Below are 23,701 nucleotides of genomic sequence, written 5' to 3' on the forward strand. Positions count from 1 at the left end.
AAAGAACACCTCTTATATTTTTCGTTGATTTGAGAGGTGTTTTTTAATTGTTGGCAATTTTTTTGAAAAATTGCTAGTACAGTATCTTGTGTATGACTACAATGTTTTGACAATATTTCGTGTTCGTTACTGGTTATGAACAACACTTTATCAACGCTTGTATGATTAATTCTATGTATTGTTAGTAGAAATGGTGACCTCTACCATGAAATGGTCTATTATTAGGAGAATACGTGACACCCGTGTATTGTTCTTTAACTTGTAAGTTTTGTTTTGGTGAGTGAGAAATTTGGAATATTTTTACTGAACATGTGGACAAACACATTCATTTGAGAGGTATTTATATTGATTTGTCTTACGACTGTCTTTTAAGCTGCTTTAAATTGCAAATAAGCATGTCTTTTTACGACTGTCTTGCTCTCCACAATTTTGTATTGTAATTGCACGTACTGTTTTTATGAGAATGTTTCTGGAAGAAACTGTTTATTGTGCACGTCTATTTCTGACAATAATGCGTTTATGTATTTGTTATGAACAACAATTTATGAATGCTCGTATGATTTAATCCTTACAATAGTTAGTGGAGAGCAAGCGACTAACCATGAAGTTGACTGTTATTAGAGATTAAGTGACCCAGGTATTGTTCTGTAAACATATTTTGCATGTGTAAGAAGATTTAAGTATCTTACGTAACATGTGGCTTACAAATTCTGATCCGAGAGGTTATATTTAAATTGTTTTAAGACTTGTTTATGTTTTGGAAGATGCATGACGTAGACATTTGATATTTTGGTTTTGTGCATAGATTGATCAGACAGTCCAAAATGCAAAAGTTTTCCACAGTTTGCAGTCATTAGGAACAGGAAAGGGTTTGTTATTTGTTAGTAATACTCTGCTTACACAACGTACCAGCAGACTTAGCGAGCCAGATAAGGGCATTGCCTGTCCAGCCCAACCCTTACACGTCGATAGGAAGAGGGGGGCATAAAGTAGTAGTAGTAGTTGCTGTTCCATGTGGACAGGAACATCAAGGGCCAGGTACTCATCACCGGGTGAGCATCACCTAGATCCAATGAGTGCCAAGTGTTCCATTTATTCTCATGAGATGGATTCATGTTGAATCACTACTAATGAAATATGGGTCAATGAGTTTGACTCAAAACCACAGTTAATCTTATAGCAATATGACAATTTTGACTTGCCGTGGAACCTATCTCCTACTTATCAATTGACGAGCTTAAGGGGCTTTCTAATGAATGGTTCATAAGGTACAACACTTGGTGAAGGTTTTGCAAATGGGGTTGCAAGCTTTGAGTTCAACCATGGAGAAAATTCCATAGTAAAAGTGCGCGCAGGCTGGAGTAGCACTGGGATGGGTGACCTCGCGGGAAGTCTTGATGCTTCACCCCTGTGAGCGTCACCTAGAGCCGTTGAGTTCTAAGTGTTCCATTTATTCTCATGAGAGATGGATTCATGCTGAATTACTACTCATTAAACATGGGTCAATGAGTGACTCAAAATCACAGAGTGAAATCTTGATAGCAATATCACAATTTGATTTGCTCTGGAAATTATCTCCTACTTATCAATTGATGAGCTTAAGGGGCTTTCTAATGAATGGTTCATAAGGCACAATACTTGGTGAAGGTTTTGCAAATAGGATTGCAAGCTTTGGGTTTAAACATGGGGGAAATTTTGTAGTTAAGCGCGCTCAGGCTGGAGTAGTATTGGGATGAGTTTCCTCCTGGGAAGTCTTTGTGCTTCATCCTCGTGAGCATCGCCTACATCCATTGAGTTCTAAGTGTTCCATTTATTCTCATAAGAGATGGATTCATGTTGAATCACTACTCATGAAACATGGGTCAATGAGTGACTCAAATTCACAAAGTTAAATCTTGATAGCAATATCACAATTTGACTTGCTCTGGAAATTATCTCCTACTTCTCAATTGATGAGCTTAAGGGGCTTTCTAATGAATGGTTTATAAGGCACAACACTTGGTGAAGGTTTTGCAAATGAGATTGCAAGCTTTGGGTTTAATCATGGAGGAAATTTTGTAGTTAAGCGCGCTCAGGTTGGAGTAATATTGGGATGGGTGACCTCTTGGGAAGTCTTGGTGCTTTACCCTCGCGAGCATCACCTAAAGTCTAATGAGTGTTAAGTGTTCATGAGAGATGGATTCATGTTGAATTACTGCTAATGAAACATGGGTCAATAAATTTGACTCAAAATCACACAGTTAAATCCTAATAGCAACATCACAATTATTAATATAGTGTTGAGGTGACCATACCAATGTTACTAGAATTTGTTTCGCTAGGGTTGCATCCGGTAATGATTAAATGTAGACATTGCCATGCATGAATTAGCAAGAGGCATCCAATAGGTGATGCCTTCATCAAGAGGGGCAAACCTAGAAAAGTGTTGTTTTCCATCTTCCTAATTCAAATATTGCTTCAGGCACTCATGCGTAGTAGGCATAACACTTTGATGTTATTTTTCCATCTTCCTAATTCAAATATTGCTTCATGCATGAGTGCGTAGTAGGCATAACACTTTGATGTTATTGAGAGATAACCTTGATGTAGTGTAAAATATGTTTTTTTATGCAATTAAGTTCACATGATTCTAGTTTCTTCGTTTAATGTAATTATCATTATCAAAAGGGTTATGATGACTATTTTGTATGCTCGTTTCATGCAAATCATATTGTTTTCGTGAGAGTCATTTTGGGGTTTAAACCATGGAAAGTCTTCACACATCATTTGATTGTGGTCTTAAATGTCATAGTAGTAATGTAACTATTTTTGTGATACTGTTACAGGAGGGGATATTAAGGAAGCTATTGTCTCACGTATTTGTCATATCCTGGTTCCAGGCATGCAAATTTGAAAAATGTCATAACTGATTTATTAGTCCATGCCCTTCATTAGGTAGGGAACTAATGTATTCGGTAGCAACATTCAATTAATTTAAATTAGCAAAAGTTGTCATTTTCAAAAATTTAAACATGAAACATTGAAAAATTCTTTTTTGTGTTTTAAAATCTAATTTTCCATTAGTCAAGAGCATTTTTCCGAGAGGTAATTTTCTTTTGTAATTGTTAAAAATAAGCAAGAAAAGTCAGCCGGGTAAGATAGGTAATTTTCCTTTATATTCAAGTTTCTTTTCTGGAAGCTTCTTTTGATGTCGTTTCTTATGTAGGTAATTCTTCTTTATATTCAAGTTTCTTTTCTGGAAGCTTCTTTTGATGTCGATTCTTATGTAGCCAATCTAACATTAATCACAAACATTAATCACATATTTTCTAGGGGAAATTAAAGAAACCCTCAATGATTTTTGATATGGTTGCAACTGAAGAAGAGATTTTTGAATAGATGTGCTCCGACCCATTGGCAATGATTGGGTAGCAATAGTTTTCCCTGTCCAAGTTCACCCTTTATTTGATGGAAAATATTCGAGAATGAGTTTTGCAGCCTCGTCCAACCTTTTTTGAAAGATCACCCACGAATTTGCCACTTTGTTGAAGCCTTCAAAAAAGAATCATTGACAAGGTACACAAATATCACCATAAAATTGTAAATAAATTTGCAGTGGAAAACAAGTGGGGATCTCCTCAATATCTCATCGCCAACCTCTAACATCATCTGTGAACACCGACATCTCCAAAAGTGAGTTCTTGAAACGGTAGCACAGTACAAATCATAATTTTAAAGCCATAATATTAAACCGGATTGAACATGGTTGTCCAATCCAGAAATAATCAAAAAGAGTTTTGAATTATTTCATAAAAAAATGGAAACAAAATTGCCAAATCCCTCGATCCTTGCACAACATGTGCCATTCCCATTAAAGTGGGATGGAACAAAGCTTAAAATAAACAGGTGTTTCTTTGTTTTGTATGCTACTGTCTCTGTCAATATTAGAGATGGTGGTGGATAAGCTAGATTTGACACTTGAGGTAGAACATAATTTGGAACCGTGTCGGCTGGATCCATAGGATTTGTTACAGGTGTTGAATCTCAACAACCAACATTCAATAAGCTTACCGGAGATCTCCTCTTGTCACTTTTTGTCATTTCAATATTCTTCAGACAATCCAGAAAAATCTGTAGGTAATCTACTTTGTATTGAATATAATAGTCGTAAAAGATTTCAAAAAAAAATAAAAAATGTTGTCATACTAGAATTGTCATTGGTGCAAAATGGTATAAATAAATATCATACAAATTGAGTTTATGTTATTGACAAAATAGATTTTTAATTTTATTTACATATCTTAATAATTGATTTATTATTATTTAAAACAAAGAATAGTAATTTTGTAATAAGTAAATTTATTTTCATCTCATTTTATCATAGATGGGCTATTCCATTATATCCAAATAAGTATAAATTTTACAAATAAAATAAATTTTACTCATTTTATAAAATTGTCAATTAACTTTAAACTTTTACAGAAGAACTATTCAACTTAATTTTTTTTTTTACTAGACTAAGAACTATATAGTTTTATTAAACTATCACCTAAAACTATGAATTTGCAATAATACCCATAAATAAGAAAATAATACTTTATAGAAAATGTTCGCTAACCAGTCATATTTGTAAAGACTTTAACCTCTTGCTTTTTCCTATTCAATCACTATGCTTCAAGCAAAAATAATCTTTATTTTTTTCCGCAAGGCACTCTTCCGGATATGGACAAATATGTCATATTTTGGCTAAAAATTGAATATTTATGATAATGGTTGGGATAGATTTGGAATTGATTACATATTTCATATTGCACCAATAGTTGTAATTCAATATTTTTGATTTAATATTCAATCTTGCATCAATAGTTATAATTTTTTAAGTTGTTTTGATTATTGATAAAACAAGTTTTGAAGGGGACTTGTAACAAAAAAATGTTGATGACAAGTGTGTTTTTTTGATGGAGGGTTCAAGCCTACGAGGCAACCCAACGAGGCATGAGGCTTGCGAGCTACCAACTTGTGAAGGCCTTGATGACAAGTATTCATAATTGAGCAATTAGTAATTTTAAAGTTATTGGCGATGATGGTTTTTCATAATTGAACAATAAGTATTGCTTGACTTTAAAAAGTAACATATTATGCTATGTCATTATAAGACAATAATAAACATAATTTGTGGATAGTAGTCTCTGGTTTTGGACGAGGTTGGACATTGACTAAAAAAATGACAACATGCACATCATATTTGATGATGTGACGTTGAAATCTTATTAAATTAAAGGATTTGTTTAGTTTGTTTCAAAATTTCTATAAGATTCATTTTTCAGTTAGTTGTCAAATATGCAATAGCTACAAGATTCATATTTTAGTGCGATTTGAAGCCCCAATATTAAAGTAGTATAAATTAGTTAAAAATCATTTTTTTCCATTGTATCCTTATTTATCTTTTGGTAAGTTCATGCCCCTCTTAAAATTTTAAAATGAAATTTAAAACAAAAAAATGAAATGTATAAATTCACTCTTGCATGACTACTTTGTAGATTTAATTTTTAAATGCGTTAACATATAGCTCCCTTCCATGAAGGATATAAATCAAGGTTTCCGCATTATTCACTCTTGCATGAGTAGAGTTTGTTGAATTAAATTTTAAAATGCTCTAACATATAGCTACCTCCCATGAAGTGTATTAGTTAATGTTAAGAGGTTTCTACAATCCATTAGTAAAAGTGAATACTATATTTGGTTTTGATGGTGTACTTGAAAAATAATTTTGTTTTTTTTGCTCCTTCAACTCTCTTATCATCTTGATGATAGATATTGATCATAGTGTGTGATTCAAAATATTGATGTAAAATTGTGTCAATCAAAGTTAGAAATAACCGTAACGCCCCGCTCAGGATCCCAATAGAAATGAACCTAATATGATACAAAGTTTACTGAACTATTTAAAAAAAATGTTTAAACAACATCAAAGTAACAATAATGCGGAAGCAATATATACATGCACATCAAAAACATATAATCAGTTACAAATACAATTTCAATTCCTCAAGGGTTTCTTCATGTTGAGTCACATTTAAGAAAGTTTTATTAATAAGTTTAAGTCTCAATTACAATGTCCATAATTATAAAATGAATAAACACATACATAGTCATATAAGCAAATGCATAAGTACAACTAATAATATGAAAGCACTGTTAGAATCTGATAAGATTAATAACCCAGAAAACTAGTGCAAAGAGTAAATATCTAAACTATGAATGCAAATGATACAAAATCAAAATAGCATCATAGAGTTAGTCTCCAAGAGAGTAATGCAAATGCTGGAAGCAAAATAGCATTAAGAGGACACAAAAATAAGAGATGCAAATACAAGCCAAGTAGCATGCTTATATAGGCTAGGAAGAGGGCGGAGGTGGCAACACCAACCAATGAGGAGCAACCATCTATCGGACTAAAGATAGCAAAGTATCTTCCCAAGATAGCTAATGGATGCTCACATGTAGGAAGGTGACACCTCACAACCATTCACCTAATAAGACATGCTTTATTAACCTAAGCGAGATTATTAAAAAGTGTAGAAAAAACTTAGCAAAATAGGAAAAATAAAAAACTACACTAACACCCCCCCATAAGCGAAGCTTAGGTGGATGTAGAAATGGGTCCCGGCAAGTCAAGCCTGATGAGGTACCCATGTACATAAGATTTCTCAAAAGAGAGAGAAAAGAGACCCCCCCACAAAAAAGTCAGGACTCCGAGTGAGAGGAAGAGGCCCCCCCAAAAGATGAAGCATCTCGCACCCCCAGCAAAGCTCGCAAATGAAAGAACTTGCTCTCAGTGAAGGGTTTGGTGAAGATATCAGCAACTTGCTCGGAAGTTGGACAATAGCGAAGGTCAATGACATGACCATGGATGAGCTCCCGGATGTAGTGCATGTGGACCTCTATGTGTTTGGTCCGTTGATGATGAACTGGATTCTGTGAGATTCTGTGAGAGGGTTGTCACAAAATATGACTGATGGCCGTCTGATCTGGATACCAAACTCAGTGAGAAGATGTTGAATCCAAATGGCCTCAGTGGTGGCATTTACAGCCCCCCGATACTCAGCCTCAGTAGAAGACAGAGCAATAGCAGATTGTTTTTTGCTCGACCAACAAACAGGACCTGACCCAAGTGAGAACCTATACCCTGAAGTAGACTTGCGATCCTCAGAATCACCTGCCCAATCTGAATCTGTGTAGCCCACCAAATCAAGCTCAATACCTGCTACGTAGTGAATCCCACAACTATGAGAACCCTGAATGTAGTGAAGGATCCGCTTGGCTGCTTTCCAGTGTAACTCATGGGGCTCCTGCATGAATCGAGAGACCATGTTTACAGTATAGGAGATGTCAGGTCTTGTATGAGTCAGATAAATGAGACTCCCAACAAGTTGGCGGTACAAAGTGCCATCAACAAGTGGAGAAGAACATTGAGCCTCAAGTTTGACTCCAGAAAGGAAGGGAGTCGGAGCAGGCTTACAGTCAGCCATATGAAACCTCGAGAGTAAATCTAGAGCATACTTGGATTGTGTGATGGTGATCCTAGAAGGAGATTGAAGGATCTCAATCCTGAGAAAGTAATGCAACAAGCCCAAGTCAGTCATCAAAAAACTGTCCTGAAAGGCCACTTTGACAACCTTAATGGTGGGTGAAGAACTTCCTGTGATCAGCAAGCCATCAACATACAAAACCAAAAATAGAAGTGAATCACCCTGTTGCAAAATGTACACATTAGGATCAGAATGGCACCGAGTGAACCCAACTGATAGAAGGAAGGAGTCCATCTTGGCATACCAGGCCCTGTAGCTGCTCCATGTATCTCATGAAGGTCACCATGAAGAAAAGCACTCTTCACATCCATCTGATGTACTTCCCAACGATTAGCTGCAGCAATGGCAAGAACAATTCGAATGGAATTCATTCAGGAAACTGGTGCAAAATTCTTAGAGTAGTCAATCCCAGGAACCTGGGAGAATCCTTTGGCGACCAAGCGAGCCTTGTGTTTGTCAACTGACCCATCTGCTGCAAATTTTGTCCGATAGATCCACTTACATCGAACAAGTTTTCTTCCTTTAGGAAGAGGGACAAGATCCCAAGTGTGGTTCCTCATCAAGGAAATATACTCTTCCTGCATAGCTGTATCCCACTCAGAAATACCAGAAGCCTCATGAAAGGACTGTGGATTTGAGGCAGTAGCAATGAAGACATGTGGAGCATCCTGGAATTGTGAACGAGTTCGCCTGGTGTCTGATGGATCCCCAACCCAATCACCTGCAGACTGCAAGGTCTGTCTAGCCCAAAGTGGGCAAGCAGATGGAGAATCTGGAGGGGAATCATTAATCTCTGAATGATGACTAGGAGAGGAAGGAGGTGAGTTCTCTGAATCACTTTCTGCATCAGAAGTAGAGGTAGAAGACTGTTCAGGTGAATCTGACTCATCAGAAGATCTGTCATGTATTCCAAGTGACTCTAATGTCAAGGTAGAAGGAGTTGGAGAAGTGATAGAAAGAGAGCTTGAAGATCCCTCCTCAAACTGAACACTCCTCTCAATGAATAACTCATGTGTAGTAGGGTGGAGCAACCGATAACCCTTCACACCATCAGGATAACCTACAAATATGCAAGGTCTGCTTTGCAGATCCAAGGCCTTATGTTTCTCTGTACGAATATGGGCCCATGCAGGGGAGCCAAAAACTCGAAAGTGCTTAACTGATGGTTTTCGACCGCTCCAAGCTTCAAAAGGAGTAACTCCCCTTCAAGGCTCGGTGAGGAACACGGTTCTGGATATAACAAGCACAGTTAATGGCTTCTGCCCAATACTGTGGTGCAAGAGATCTAGAGTGAATCATACAGTTTGCCATTTCCTTCAAGGATCTATTCTTCCGTTCTGCAACACCATTTTGCTGAGGATTGTATGGAACTAAATGCCGTAAATCAATCCCCTCTATAGTGCAAAATCTTTCAAACCGATGGTTGACATACTCACCACCATTGTCTGTGCGCAAAAACTTGATGACTTTCCCAGATTGCTTTTCTACAAAATTTTTGAAGTTTTGAAAATGATCAAATACCTCTGACTTTTGTTTGAGAAAGTACACCCATGTATATCGAGAAAGGTCATCAATGAATGTGAGGACATATCGGGCCCTGCTGAAAGAAGGATGTTGAAATGGACCAGCCAAATCACTGTGAACTAACTCTAGTATTTGTGAAGCTCTCCATGCCTTACTTTTGTCAAACTTTTCCTTAGGATGCTTACCAAGAATGCAACCTTGGCAAACACCTCCTGAGAATTGAACCGAAGGCAACCTTGTGCTGGTTGAGCTGATGCAAATAGCGTAAGTTAAGATGGCCAAACCGCTCATGCCATAATTTACTCACATCATTAGAGTGAGTGAGCAAAACAGATGAAGGAGGATCAGGAACAAAGTGAGAAAATAGATAGGGCCGTGACTGATGATCTGCTCTCCCAACTGCAACTACAGAATCACTATGCAACTCACGTATCTCCACTAAATCAGGAGTGAACTCAACCCGCTTGCCTAAACTTGTGTGAGTGATTTGGTATATTGATAGGAGATTAGTTGATAATGAGGGTACACAAAGAACATCATGGAATGTGCCATCCCCCACATCAATAGACCCTCTCCCACACACCTCAATAGGAGTCTCATCACCCATCAAAATAGAAGGCATAGTACATGGCTCCAAGGATGCAAGTTCTTCCTTAGATGAAGCCATGTGGTGCGAAGCACCCGAATCAAGAACCCAAGTGGATGGTGAGGAAGCAACTGCAACAAGAGCTTTGCCCTTTCCTTTCCCCTTGTTGTTTTCTTTTGCCTTGTTAGACTCTTCATTAGAACTTTGTTTGATAGACTCAGGAACACTAATATTATTCTTCTCAAGAATGTATGTCAAGTGATCAATTTGTTTCTTCAAACATTTATGTACATCATGACTGGGTCTTTTACAATAGGCACATTTAACCTTTTCTTTCTTAGGCTTATCGCCCTTAGAGGATGAGGTATCAATAGTTGCTTTTGAAGCAATTGGTATCTGATCCTTCTTTTCCTCATTATTATTTTGTTTCTCATCCTTACTATTGTTGTTACTACTTTGTCCTTTTTGTTCTTTTGTGCCTTGGTTAGTTGCTAAGGCATGTGACTTAGAGGACTTAAGAGTGCCCATCTGGATTAGCTTGTCCTGTTCTCGAGTGAGATTGCCAGCAAAATCATCTAGAGATGGCATGGTGAATTGAGTACCAAGTGCACCCTTAGTAGCATAGAAGGTAGAGACAAACGCAGAATATTCTGAACTTAGCTTAGAGAGAATACGGAGAATCAATTGTTCATCTTTCTTTTCAATTCCACATTGTTTTAACTGTAGCCTTAGTGATTTCAATTTGGTGAAGAAATCTTGGATTGTGTTGAAATTGCCTGGACTCAAACTAATTAATTCATTTTTCAACATATGACCCCTCATTGAATCTTGTGTGCCAAATAATGTTTCTAGCTTTGTCCATACTTCATTTGGTGTATCCAAAGACTCAATGTGAAATAGCAAGTCAGGAGAAACAGACAAACACAATGTTCCATATGCGTCATCACATTTGTTAAACCACTTAGGCTTGTCTTCATCTTTAGCAGGTTCAGTTTCAAGTCCCATAGTTATCCTATTTAATCCATCTTTCCTTAAGTGAATTATCATGCGTGATTTCCACAAAGTAATTGTATGGAGTTAGGATGGGCATATTTGTTTGATCCACAATGAAGAAATGCAGAGAAGAAATGCTAGAAAGAAGAGAACCTAGCCACGACAATGCCCCCCCCCCCCCCGCCCCCTCTTTACTCAATCAAAGAACCCCCCCCCAAAGAAATATGATTTGGCACTTTATTTTAGTGCTTTTACAACTACCATTAGAAAGAAATACTTAGTGGTCTTGATTTCAATGCATTACAAACCCTCATGAAGAGCATATGCTAAAAGTAAAACTTGAGCACAATAATCAAGGAAACAAATAGCACCATTGCGATCTACTCGAACAATCATGCACTTTCAAAAAAAGAATCGCCTCGATACGAGGTTGTATGAGAAAGTTATGATCCTCCGAAGTTTTCAAAACGACAACTGTGCACAGTCACGACTGAGAATCTGCAATTTCTGAAGAATTCATGCATGAAAAAAAAAAAAAAAAACTCCACTAGTGGATAGAGCACAAAAAAATAGCCAAGTTCATAACAAGAATCATCAAAATCGGAGTCCGTACGAGAAAGAACGAGACATTTGAAAACTGCATTCAAATCTGCGACTGCCAACGGAGAGGGGTGTTGCTGTAGCTTTCCGCGCTAGATCCTGCAAAATATACAACTTGCATGCAAAATCTAAAAAATACCCAGATGGTTTTTCGGGGCTGCGAACAAAACCCAAAAAGCGTTTTTCTTGTTGATGTACAGAAGATGTTGTTGTAGTGTACATTAGACGCCTTTAACAGTAAAAAACGGCTCCAAAAATTAAAAAACGACCCCAGCAACCAGAATATGACATGCAAATGTTGGATCATCTTTCTAAGTCTATCAATGGTATGCTGGAACCTGCAAAACTGATTGAAAACTCCAAATATGCAAGTTGGTTGTCAGATTTGAGATTGAAACCCCAGATAAAAACTGTTTTTGTTAAAACTTTTCTGATTCTCAGGATCATCCAAAGATGCAAGAGAAGAGCATACTTCGTTTTTCAAAAAACTACAATAAAGTTTATTTGCCCCCCCCGAATCTCCCAAATAAAGAAACTAAAATCTACTCTTGCACATAGAAAAGCTCTGATACCATGTTAACATCTGATAAGATTAATAACCCAGAAAACTAGTGCAAAGAGTAAATATCTAAACTATGAATGCAAATGATACAAAATCAAAATAGCATCATAGAGTTAGTCTCCAAGAGAGTAATGCAAATGCTGGAAGCAAAATAGCATTAAGAAGACGCAAAAATAAGAGATGCAAATACAAGCTAGGTAGCATGATAGGCTAGGAAGAGGGAGGAGGTGGCAACACCAACCAATGAGGAGCAACCATCTATCGGACTAAAGATAACAAAGTATCTTCCCAAGATAGCTAATGGATGCTCACATGTAGGAAGGTGACACCTCACAACCATTCACCTAATAAGACATGCTTTATTAACCTAAGAGAGATTATTAAAAAGTGTAAGAAAAACCTAGCAAAATAGGAAAAATAAAAAACTACACTAACAAGCACATCTAATGAATAACATCCACTGCACATGTCACAGGGTATGTGAAAATAGATACAAGTACATCAATATACAATACAATATCTTGTAGAATCTCAAAACACATGATATACATCAGATGAATAGAAGTCTTCAAGATAAGAGGAAGAATAATAATAGTACCACTGTATCAAGAAGCATCCAACATCTATCAATCTGAGTAGGACCCAAATGGTAAGAATACACTACCTCCTGACCGCATGGTCACCTAATCAGGCTCCCACTCCCACCGTGCATGAGAGAATGTATGATCCATACACAGATAATTAAATCATAAGATAATCCTAGGCAAGGAATCTTAATAGCCAAAACTACTTCAAGGGTAACACAAACTACTCAAAAAGAAGAGATAATCAAAATTGAAAGGACACTCATTCCAATACTAACATCTTATACCAAGTCAACATACAAATACCAAGACCAAAAATATACAACCACCTCGAAATCAATGTCAAGTGTCACAAGTATAGATAACAACTATCATTAGTAAAAGTAGACTACCAATCAGTAACTCCACAATAAAACCCCACCAATTAATAACTGATCATCATTAATAAAATTCAGTTGTCAACAATAAATGACATCCAATCAATGAGTAACAACTCATAATAAATGTACCATCAAAAATAATATTCAACAAGTATACCACTAGAGACAAATATATAAAAGAAACTATGAAGGAGACTCAACCTACATACTATGGAGTGTCATCACATGAGGCAACCCTTGGCAGTCTCTTAGGACCCTAGTCCCCTAGCGACTCTCTGCGGAACCAGAATACCCTCTCATGATGACGAGGAAACTAGTCATACCTCTCAAGGTATCATCTTCATTTCATCCTTAGTCTATACAAGCACTCAAGGCATGGACGAGGAAAAATCTCTAACTTATCTGTTTAATGTATCTCAAGGAAAAGGGCTAGACACGATATTTTAATTACTATGTTATCTCTTGTTAAACAACTTACAATGAGTTACCCTTGCAGCCACTTTGAGCTCCGACTCCCACTGCAAGCCACTCACATAGACATGCACCTAGACTACCTTATCAAAAATTACAAACCACAATAGTGTACCATACCACAAGAGTAATATTGATCAAATTTGGTTTCTTAACAAGCAACCCAAAAATAACATTGGTTCTCAAAATCCAAGTTCTCATAAATGCTCAATACTATAAAGCTCATAAAACGTAAATCTCAATTCAAATAATAAAGTTCATAGTGACATTCAGTCAAATAATTATAAAAGAAATCTCAAAAGTGCCTCTAGTACACATCCTAACTTGGCCAGCTAAACAACCCACAAAGAAAAACTATCAAAAAAATAAACATCACAAGACTATAAATAGAATATTAGAAAACACATAGTTTTCAGTCACATAATTTAATTCCACCAATTTCTCTTGTTTGGTTTGGGTTATAAGGATGTGTTTAGAAATAAAGTAAGAATATACATGTTAATATGAATTGTTATGCTAATAGACTTATTTAAAACAATAAATATTTAAATATCATGCAATATTACCATGTTATTAATTTAAATAATCTTAAATCATAAATGATTTAATTAATAACATAAATGTATATAATAAATTACATACTAATATTAATTTCATTTTTAAAATATTAATTTGACTACTATTTAAGTCCAATATTAATATTTACTTTTCCTTTAATTCATAATGCAACTAGAGATAAAATTATAAATTTAATTTAATTATTTATAATTTCTCTCATAAAGTCAAATAGTTATTAACTAAATGATAACAAAGTGAACTCTACCACAACTTCTCTTAAAATATAATAAAATTCTAAATATTTATTTATTAACTTCCCTCTTGCATTAATAATTATAAAACCATCAACTAAGAGTTTAATTAAACTTACACAATCACTAATACTAACATTCATTGTTATGGGGGAGGCTTCGGTGAGAAATGCTAGGAACATTAAGGAGGCTTTGGTTGACTATGGAATGGCCATCGGTCAAATCATAAACTAGAGCAAAAGTTTAATCTACTTTATTAATGTTAGTCAGGTAAGGCAAAATAGATTAAAAAGATAATTGGCTGTGAGATTGGCTCTCTGCCTGGATCCTATTTAGGTTTACCTTTGGGTGAAACCCCTCTTGACAGCTTTTGGAACTCGCTGATTGATAAAATCCACTTGAAACTTGCTAGTTGAAAAGGTTCTCTCCTCAGTCAGGCTGGAAAGGTTATTGTTTTGAATTCTATCCTACAAAGTGTTCTGCTTTATGCTTTACGTGTTTTCAAAATTCTGAGAAAGTCTGCTCTTGCTATTGAGAAAATTCAGAAGACTTTCTTGTGGACTGGAACGGAGAACAAAAAAAGACTCCCTCTGATTGCATGGGAAAATGTTTGTATGCTTGGGAAAATGTTTGTATGCCCTAGGAGAAGGGTGGGCTTGGCTTGCTAAGGGTGACTACAATGAATGAATTTTTATTGGCAAAATTATTATGAAGATGGCATAAGGAGGAGGGGGAATGAAGGAACATTTGGGTTGATAAATATCATAGGGACCACTATGAGTTTAATCATTTCCTTAATAGTGACTTAGAACAAGGGGGGTCTATGATTTGGAAGAAGGCTTAGAAATTCAAAAATATTTTAAAGAAATGGGTTAAATGGAAGGTGGGTAATGGTAGAAGAGTTCTTTTTTGGGAAGACATTTGGATCTTGGACCACCCACTTTGTGATGATCCAAAGTGGAATAGGTATATGGAGCAATGTAAGAATCAGATTGGTACTTTTGTGGCTGATTATTAGAAGGATGATATGTGGGTGGGTCTTAATAGTGTGGACCACAACTTGGTTGAGCTTGGTAAGTGCTTGAATGTGTTCTTTTTAAACCATAAAGAGGATGATTTAATATGGAAAACTGACCCTAGTGGAATGTACTCGATTGCCTCAGCCTATGCTAATTCTTTTGATGATCATGATGAACCCTGTTGGGCCAAGGCTTGGGTGAAAGATATGACAACCAAAGTTAATATCTTCTTTTGGATTCTTTTCCAGAATAAAATTTTGATTATTGATAATCTTAAGAAGAGAGGTTTCATCATTATAAATAGATGTTTCTCTGCAAAAATGATGGGGAATCAGTTGATCATATCATGCTTTCCCAAGAAGCTTTGGGATAAAGTTTGTAGCTTATTGAATGTGGATTGTGTTTTCCCTGCTACTATTCAATTGTTCTACTATGACCTCTTCCAAGAATGCTTTGATTGTCAAACTGTGGGACTTCATTCTTCCTTATCTATGTTGGGGCATTTGGAAGGAGAGCAATGATAGGATTTTTAGAGGAGTGGAATTCAGTCATGATCAGGTTTTCTATGATTGAGAATATTAAGGTCCTTATGATTGAGAATATTAAAATAATTGGTTTTAGACAACAACCAATGAGTGGGAAGACTAGGTGTTTTATAGTTGGAACCTAAGGAATTTGGGAACAGATATTCAAGAACCTAATCCAAGGGATAATGCAAGATGAGGCTGTTCTTTGGTGAATTGGTTCAAGATAAACTTTGATGGGGCCTTGAAAGGGAACCTAGGAAAAGCAGGGTGTGGAGTTGTTATTGGAAACTCTAATGGTGACTATGTGGGATGCATGGCTATTCCAATTGGGGATCAAACCAATCATGTGGCAGAAGCCTATGCTACTCTTCATGCTCTTCTCTATGCTAAGAGTATGAATTTGAGGAAGATATGGGTGGAAGGTGACTCCCTCAACATTATTAATTGTCTAAATAAAATTACTAAACCATTGTGGACAATTAGCAATATTATCCTCAAGGCTATTCACATTATAAATTCTTTTGAAATATGCTTTATAACTCATAATTTTAGAGAAGCCAACCATAATGCTGATTGGGCTATGAACATGGCCTACTTTAGTGATCTTAATTTGGGATTTTTATGAGTCCCTACCTCTGGATGGCCGCCAATTTATTGATTATGATAAATGGAAATATATGCAAAAAAGTCTTAAAATATGAGCATCAGTAATTTGTAATTATGAGGAGAACTCTTTTGGAGTGTGTTCGGTAATGATTTCTAGAAAGTCGAGCATTTATTTGCACAGATTCTGGGTAGTTTTTGCCATTTTTCTCTTTGAATGTGGTGTTGCCTTTGTTATAGAGTGAATTGGGGGTTTCAGAGAAAGAAAACTAGTGAAATTGGTGAAGGGAATATGGGAGGAAAAGGGAAAAGGGTGGAGCTGGCAAGTTTCTCAGAGTGGATGAACAAGACAGAGGTTTGGGATATCTTAAGGTGCAAAAATTTCACAAGGTACATGGAAAGGCTTAAAGCTAAAAATCTTGCCATTACACATCAATTTATTAAATCTTGGAAGGATGGCTCTGTTATGGTTGGTAACCAGCAAATGGAAGTTACCGAAGAAGTGATTGCAGAGGCCACGGGGCTAGACATGGACGAGATTAACTTTTATCGGGGAAGGAAGCTATCAGATAGGGCCATAGATGAATTTGTGGAGATAACACAGGAGAAAAGCCACTTGGTAAAAATTGGTAATTCTCATATCAACCCGGCCTCTGTTTCTCAACCATGGTGATTTGTGCTTTTTGTTACAATGGAATACCTCACTTTAGATGGGAGATTTACTAAGTTGTATGGATAACATTTCATGTTGGCCAATCACTTTAGGTATCATGTTAGGATCAACTTCCCATTTTACTTAATGCAGTCTCTTAGCATTTCCATTCAGAGTATTCAGAAAGATTTGAATGGTGAGCATGTTTTCCACGAGGATCTTATGGTCCTTATAATGAATGTGTTAAAATTCAAGAAGATTGTGAAACCCAGGGGCAGTTTGAAAGGGGTGGACTATGATACAGAAGGGAGTCTCCCAGAAAAGGGTTATGATTCGGATATCCAAGATGAAGTTGAGGGGGGTATGGGGAGTTTGAAAAAGGGCTCTAGTTGTAGTTCTAGAAAGAAGAAAAAGATGGTTGTTGACTGTGATTCTGACCGGGAAAGTGATTTTATGGAGGAATTGGTGAGAGATCACTATAAAAAGAGGAGTGGAGGTAAAGGAAAGGGTACTAAGGGTTTTCATGATGACCGAGCCTCTCACCCTTCTAATGATGAGCCTCTGGCTCACCGAATGGAAAGGAAAAGAAAATCTTCGAGGTGGTAGGAGGAGAGGTTATAGACTATGAAGAATGGGGATTCAGAAAATGAGGATGATGGGGAACAAGGGCATCTTCTAGATTTGCATGATAATACTGATGGTGGGCTCGGGTGGTCCAAAGGTCTTTTTGGTAATCTTGGTACAATCATGAAGGAGATTGGCTTCTTGAAGCAACAAATGCAGATGCTTAGCACGAAAGTGGAGCAAGTCAGTAAAACTGCTAGAGGTGAGCGTACACTTGACCAACACATAGACAGGCTTTCAAAGGTTATTGGGAATGCAGAAGAAGTTAAAAACCTTATGCATAAGATACCATAGCTCAAGGCCAAACACAAGGTGCTAGATAAAGTGATTAGTGTTAATAAGGGGAAGGTGTCTAAAATGGAAGCTAAGTTGGGTAATCTAGAAAAGTTGTTCAAATAGATGGTTGATAATATGGGTAACCTCTTGAAGTTGCTTGAGCATGACAAAGGGCAAGACTCCCATCCGGTGGCAGAGAATCAGGGTCCCAACAAATGCACCCGAGCTCATTCTAAGAAGAATGAGGAAGTGAGTAAAATGGACGAGGTGAAGGCCGTTGCTGAAAATATGCATATTCTGGCGGATCAGGCTGTTGACCTGATAAAGACTTCTTAGCTGGTCAACTGTTATTTTTTTGCTGTCTTTTCTAGCTTTGTCTTGGGTGACCTCATGGCTGTTATTTTTGGAGGTCTGCCTCATGTTGTCCTATGCTGCTTTTCTATGCTATTTACTTCTCTCATTTCTTTCTAGACTTCTGGTTTTATGTAAAAGGTTTTGTGTCCTTTAAAACCTGTTTTTAATTAATCAAAACATTCATTTTATAACTAAATGGATAATATTTATTTTATTTTGAAATTAATAAATTATTATTATTATTTTTAAATAAACAAATCTAAAAATTAAATTATATTTTTATAAAATAAAAATAAACATGCAACTAGTATTTTCACATGTCTTTGATCTCTCAAATCATGCAAGCATACTATACTTAGTTTTCTATTTTTAGCATATTTTTTTTTCACATGCATGTAACCTTACTATATTTAGCTTTCTATTTTTAGCATATTTGTTTTCACATGCATGTAACCTTAACATACTTAACTTTTTATTTTTAGTATATTTGTTTTCACATGCATGTAACCATACTATACCTAGCTTTCTATTTTAGCATATTTGCTTTCACCTGCATGTATACGTTTAGTTACAACGTGCTTTCCTCTTAATTAATCTTTTGCTTTCCAAATAAATATTGCAAGTAAATTATTTTAGATGTAGAAGAATATTTATCTATATTTAGAAAATTCATGATAATCACATAGTTCTAATGAAAAAATTAAAGTTGAAACCTAACTATTCAATTTGTTAATTTCTTTCAATTTTCTATAATCAAATTTTCCCTATATTAAAATGGGGTTTAAAAGAATATAGTCATAATAATTTTCTACAGTTTTTTCTATAATTTTTCTCAGTCAAGTTTTCTTGATTAATAAGTTTTTTTTTTTCAAAATCTACAACATAATTCCTTATTCAACAATCATTACAATAAATTAATAAGCAATATGCAAACACTTAGGAAGACACGAAGTAGAAAAATCTTTCAATAAAATACTACAATAGGTTTTCAAACCCTATCTCAAAACCACAACTAAAATCTAAGACAAATAGTGAATGCATGCAAATCCAAACCCTCTAAAACTCTCAACAATTCTTTTTATCCAATTCCAAATTTTGCTCCCTAAAACTTCAAAACCACAGCTAAAATCTAAGACAATATGTGAATGCATGCAAATCCAAACCCTCCAAAACTCTCAACAATTCTTTTGATCCAATTATGAATTTTGCTCCCCAAAACTTGTGTAATTGCAAAATGAGCTCTATATCTCTGATAAAGAGTTATCTCCTAAATTGGGGCTTTGATTGTGCAATCACGAGAGTTATCTCCTAAATTACTGTTTATTACTTTATTACCTTTTACCTTTTCATGCACAACTCTTTAGATATTTAATTACAAAATATCTTAATTTAAATAATTAGTTTTCTCTCTTTAATTAATTTTCAAAGTGTTTTTAATAATATATTTATTAATTTAATTAATAACATTATTTGGAATTTATTATTAAAATAAAACTACTAAATAATTATCATTAAATTAAACAAATATAACTATGCCACAATTAGAACAATAACTTTATCTTTAAATTTCATTCTTTTATATTTTATTTTTCTCTGGTTTATTAATTAGTATAAGCACTAGTTAAAGCATAGTTTATTATTTAAATTAATAATAATAATCAAAGCTCATTGTCTAAATGTAACTCTTAATTAATTATTTTCAAATAAATAATAATTATAATAAAGCAATATTAAATCTTTAATATTTTAATTCTCTTTTTGTCCAACTTCTTAAATTAAACTTTTAAATTAAATCTTTTAAACTGAAGTATATATTTAATTAACTTATAATTAATTAAATATCATCATATTCTAATTTCTCTTTAACCAATTTTCTAAATTTAGACTTCTAAATTAAAGCATATATTTAATTAGTTTTTTAATTAATAAATATTCTTAGGCTTTTATATTTTCTTTTTGATCAAATAATATTTAATTATATGATTAACCTAAATATTACAATTAAATCATTTACCAAATAAATCACATAGTGAAATCCACATAAAACTAATATTACCAAAACAGACCAAAACTTAAAATCAAACAACATAGACAAAGATAAACTCACGGGTTTTAAAAAAGGTGGAAAGTCAGTTACGAGCCCTTCTTGCAAGACAAGTATTTAGGCTATGGCTGGGATTGTACTTGAACATTATCTTCCCATTCTTACCATTGAGTTGTTGCGATAGGGCATGCTCATCCTAGCAATTTAGGGAAGTCGATGTTCGGTACTTACAATCTTGTATAAAAGATGAGCATGTACATGTATATAAATATATCTAAACTAAATAGGCAATGGCAGGGAGTGGCACATCGTGTAGATCTCGACTAGTAGGTGACTACAACTCCTTTCCTTAACCACATCAAGCACAAAAAATAGAAAGATAAAACAAACACATGCACCATACACATGCAAGTAAGGGGTAAGTACCATAATAATTATAAGTCAAACATCAAATGCCCAGATAAAATAATGCATCATTACGAATATGAAGTAATCATCATTAAAGCATCATCTGACATTGCTATGAAAGAAATCACATTTATTTACTACAAATCGTTAAAGCATCATTAATGTGCTACTAATTGTAATCATCAATCAACATGTGGAATATAATCAACTAAGTAATTTTTTATTGATATACATGTAATCCAAGTCATGAAATAATTTCATATAATTATAAATCCAATAATACCCTTGAAACTAACACATGCATGAAATAGGCATAAAAATAGTTTGGTAAATATAATGCAAAAACAAATTGTGGGTGGGCATTACAATAACATTCACTTTTAAAAAGATTGTTAAGAATTTGATTTAATTTGAACCATATTATCCTTACTAATATTTTTACATATGATATTGGTCCTTAAATTTATTTTTATTTTTCCAATAGAACTATGACATCCCAACTCCATCAATCTATCATCTTTTACCACACTATTGACTTTTACCACACCATTCACATTTTCTTTCATTAGACATTGTATATTGAGCTATCTGTGACTTTACCTATTCATATGACTTCACATGAAGCTCTCCTCTCTCACTGTATCCTCAAACTTCATGCTTTCGTTTTCCATTCTCATCTATTTTTTCATTCCTCTCAGATTTTTTCATAAATAATTCAATGTTCCCATTTTTTTCTATCTTTTATCTCTAAAACATAATATTTTTAAAAAACAGCTTTACACAATTTTTTCTTCCCTCAACTTTATTATGACATTACTTAATGTACCACACCTTCACTCATCCTAGCCCTATTCTTAATTTTGGATATTCTTATTTCTTTCCATAGTCCTTTTACTACTTTTGTATACTTCTTTTTAAAATTATTTCTAATTTATTCTACCCTTTTAATTCATTTGGTTATCAATTTATCACATACTGTAGTCATTGTTAACATTGATTTTTTTTCTCCTGCAAATTATTTTTCATTGGATCACAAAGATACCAAATAATATCTCTCAAGTTGTCTTCTAAGTCATAAGTCATGTTCCATTGCAACTTAAATTAGTGTATAGGTGAATTTGTTCGTGGTTTAGAATAAAAGAAATAGATCAAAATTGCCTGGTCAAATAAAATTGAATATTCGCAACATGTAAAAAATGGAAAATGCTAAAATCTAATTAAGGGAAGAATTCGAGGCATTGGTCATATTTAATAGACACATACTTTACTTGCTCATTGTTGATGAATGATTGATTTGTCTTTGCTGTAACTTTCAGTAACACTTATGATTTTCTGTATGTTTCAAGTTACTCTAACAATGACGTATATGTTTCAAGTTACTCTTACTGTATTAATATATCTCATATATAATATACATGTATATTATATAATTTATTATCAATAATAATAATAATACTCCATAATTAATAATAATAGAGAAAGATAGATATCAAATATTTAAGGCCAATATGCCATTCAAACATTTTTTTATTGATTATAATCATTTGATCAAATATATAATTATTAACACTCTCTCTTGGCTAGGGAAGATAATTTCTATCCAAATAAACAACATAGTGTATTATTGTACGTAGCGGTAATTTTAGGAGTATGGTATGCCCAAGAATATGAACCGTATGAATTTCACCATGCTTGTAAGTTTTCTTGGTATGTGAATTGATATCACATCATGATGTCTACCAAAAAATAATTAAAAATCTGCACATGGTGTCTCATTATATAAGACTCATAGCATACACCATGCCATATCTCAGTAATCTAGATACATGAGATATTCCATATCAGATTGTATGGCATGTCCATGAATATCTTTGATCATGAGATATTCGCCATAATGTATCGCATATCCACGAATATCTTACTACAAGATGCCCACTATAATGCATGACACACCACATATATCTTACTATAAGATAAGGACACCATACAAATCATTAGATGGTATGACATATGCATAGATATCTTATTACAAGATATCCACCATTATCTAACGATATTAAGAGTAATGGCCTACAAATATGAAGTTCCATGATATTAACCAAGTACTCAAAATATCCATAAGGTATGTACACACGTATCACTAGTATGTTGTTTATCATATGGGCATTACAATCATGGTATGCCCACATATATTGAATCCACTGTTATATATCTAAACAATACAACTCATAGATATCTGTTAGATGACATATATCTCTTAATTGTTATTGATTTACAAGATATAATATAGCATAATCTTCTTAGACCTTAACTAGATGATATCCATTGTGATAGAAGGTTAGACTATCATAAGATCATCACATTACTATAGTAACCAAAAACAAACATTAATGAAAGATTGTCACCTTCCATGATGTTTCCAAAAAGTTATGTAGTAACTCACATGAAACCCACCATGAACATTTCTAGAGGGTGGAACAAAGGTTTTCACCTCAAAATTCTCTCCCATTAGAAGGATGCATTATAGTACATCTCAGGTAATGATTGATGTTGAGTTTTCCTCTCAATAAAGGCTTTGGTTAATGACTCCAAACATATCTCCAATAATGAATAAACATCACTTGGCACAAGGATGGAACTTCATCTCATGAATCACAGTTCTCTAATTGTTAGAGTTTCTTGATCACTAGATAATCCATCTCGACATGGTCTACCTCCCTCCATCTTCATGCACCTTGATTTTTATTAACATGAGTTAGTGAACTAAACTTGTGGATTTATATTTAGGCTTGACAACACTCAACATTAAGATAATGTGGTTATCTTGAGTACATGTATCAACCTCCTGACCTCTTCATCTAAGGTTCCCTCTAATTGATTCAACATTATACTCATACTATCTAATCATCAAAGTTGTCTTGCTTCAAGAGCCTCACTTTATCTAACATGATCATTAGATGACTATTAAACCCTACATCAAAACTTCTTTGGAGCTACTATTATGAAGATTGAGTCCTACACAATATTTGGTAGCATGCCTAGTGTACCGATCTTCTTTTCCCACAAGAACATCCTCGAAGACAAATGAAAAATATCACGAAAAATATCTCTTAT

This window comes from Cupressus sempervirens, chromosome 7, assembly GCF_028749045.1.
Source record: "Cupressus sempervirens isolate cs-2001-9-10 chromosome 7, ASM2874904v1, whole genome shotgun sequence".
Classification (NCBI taxonomy): Eukaryota; Viridiplantae; Streptophyta; class Pinopsida; order Cupressales; family Cupressaceae; genus Cupressus; species Cupressus sempervirens.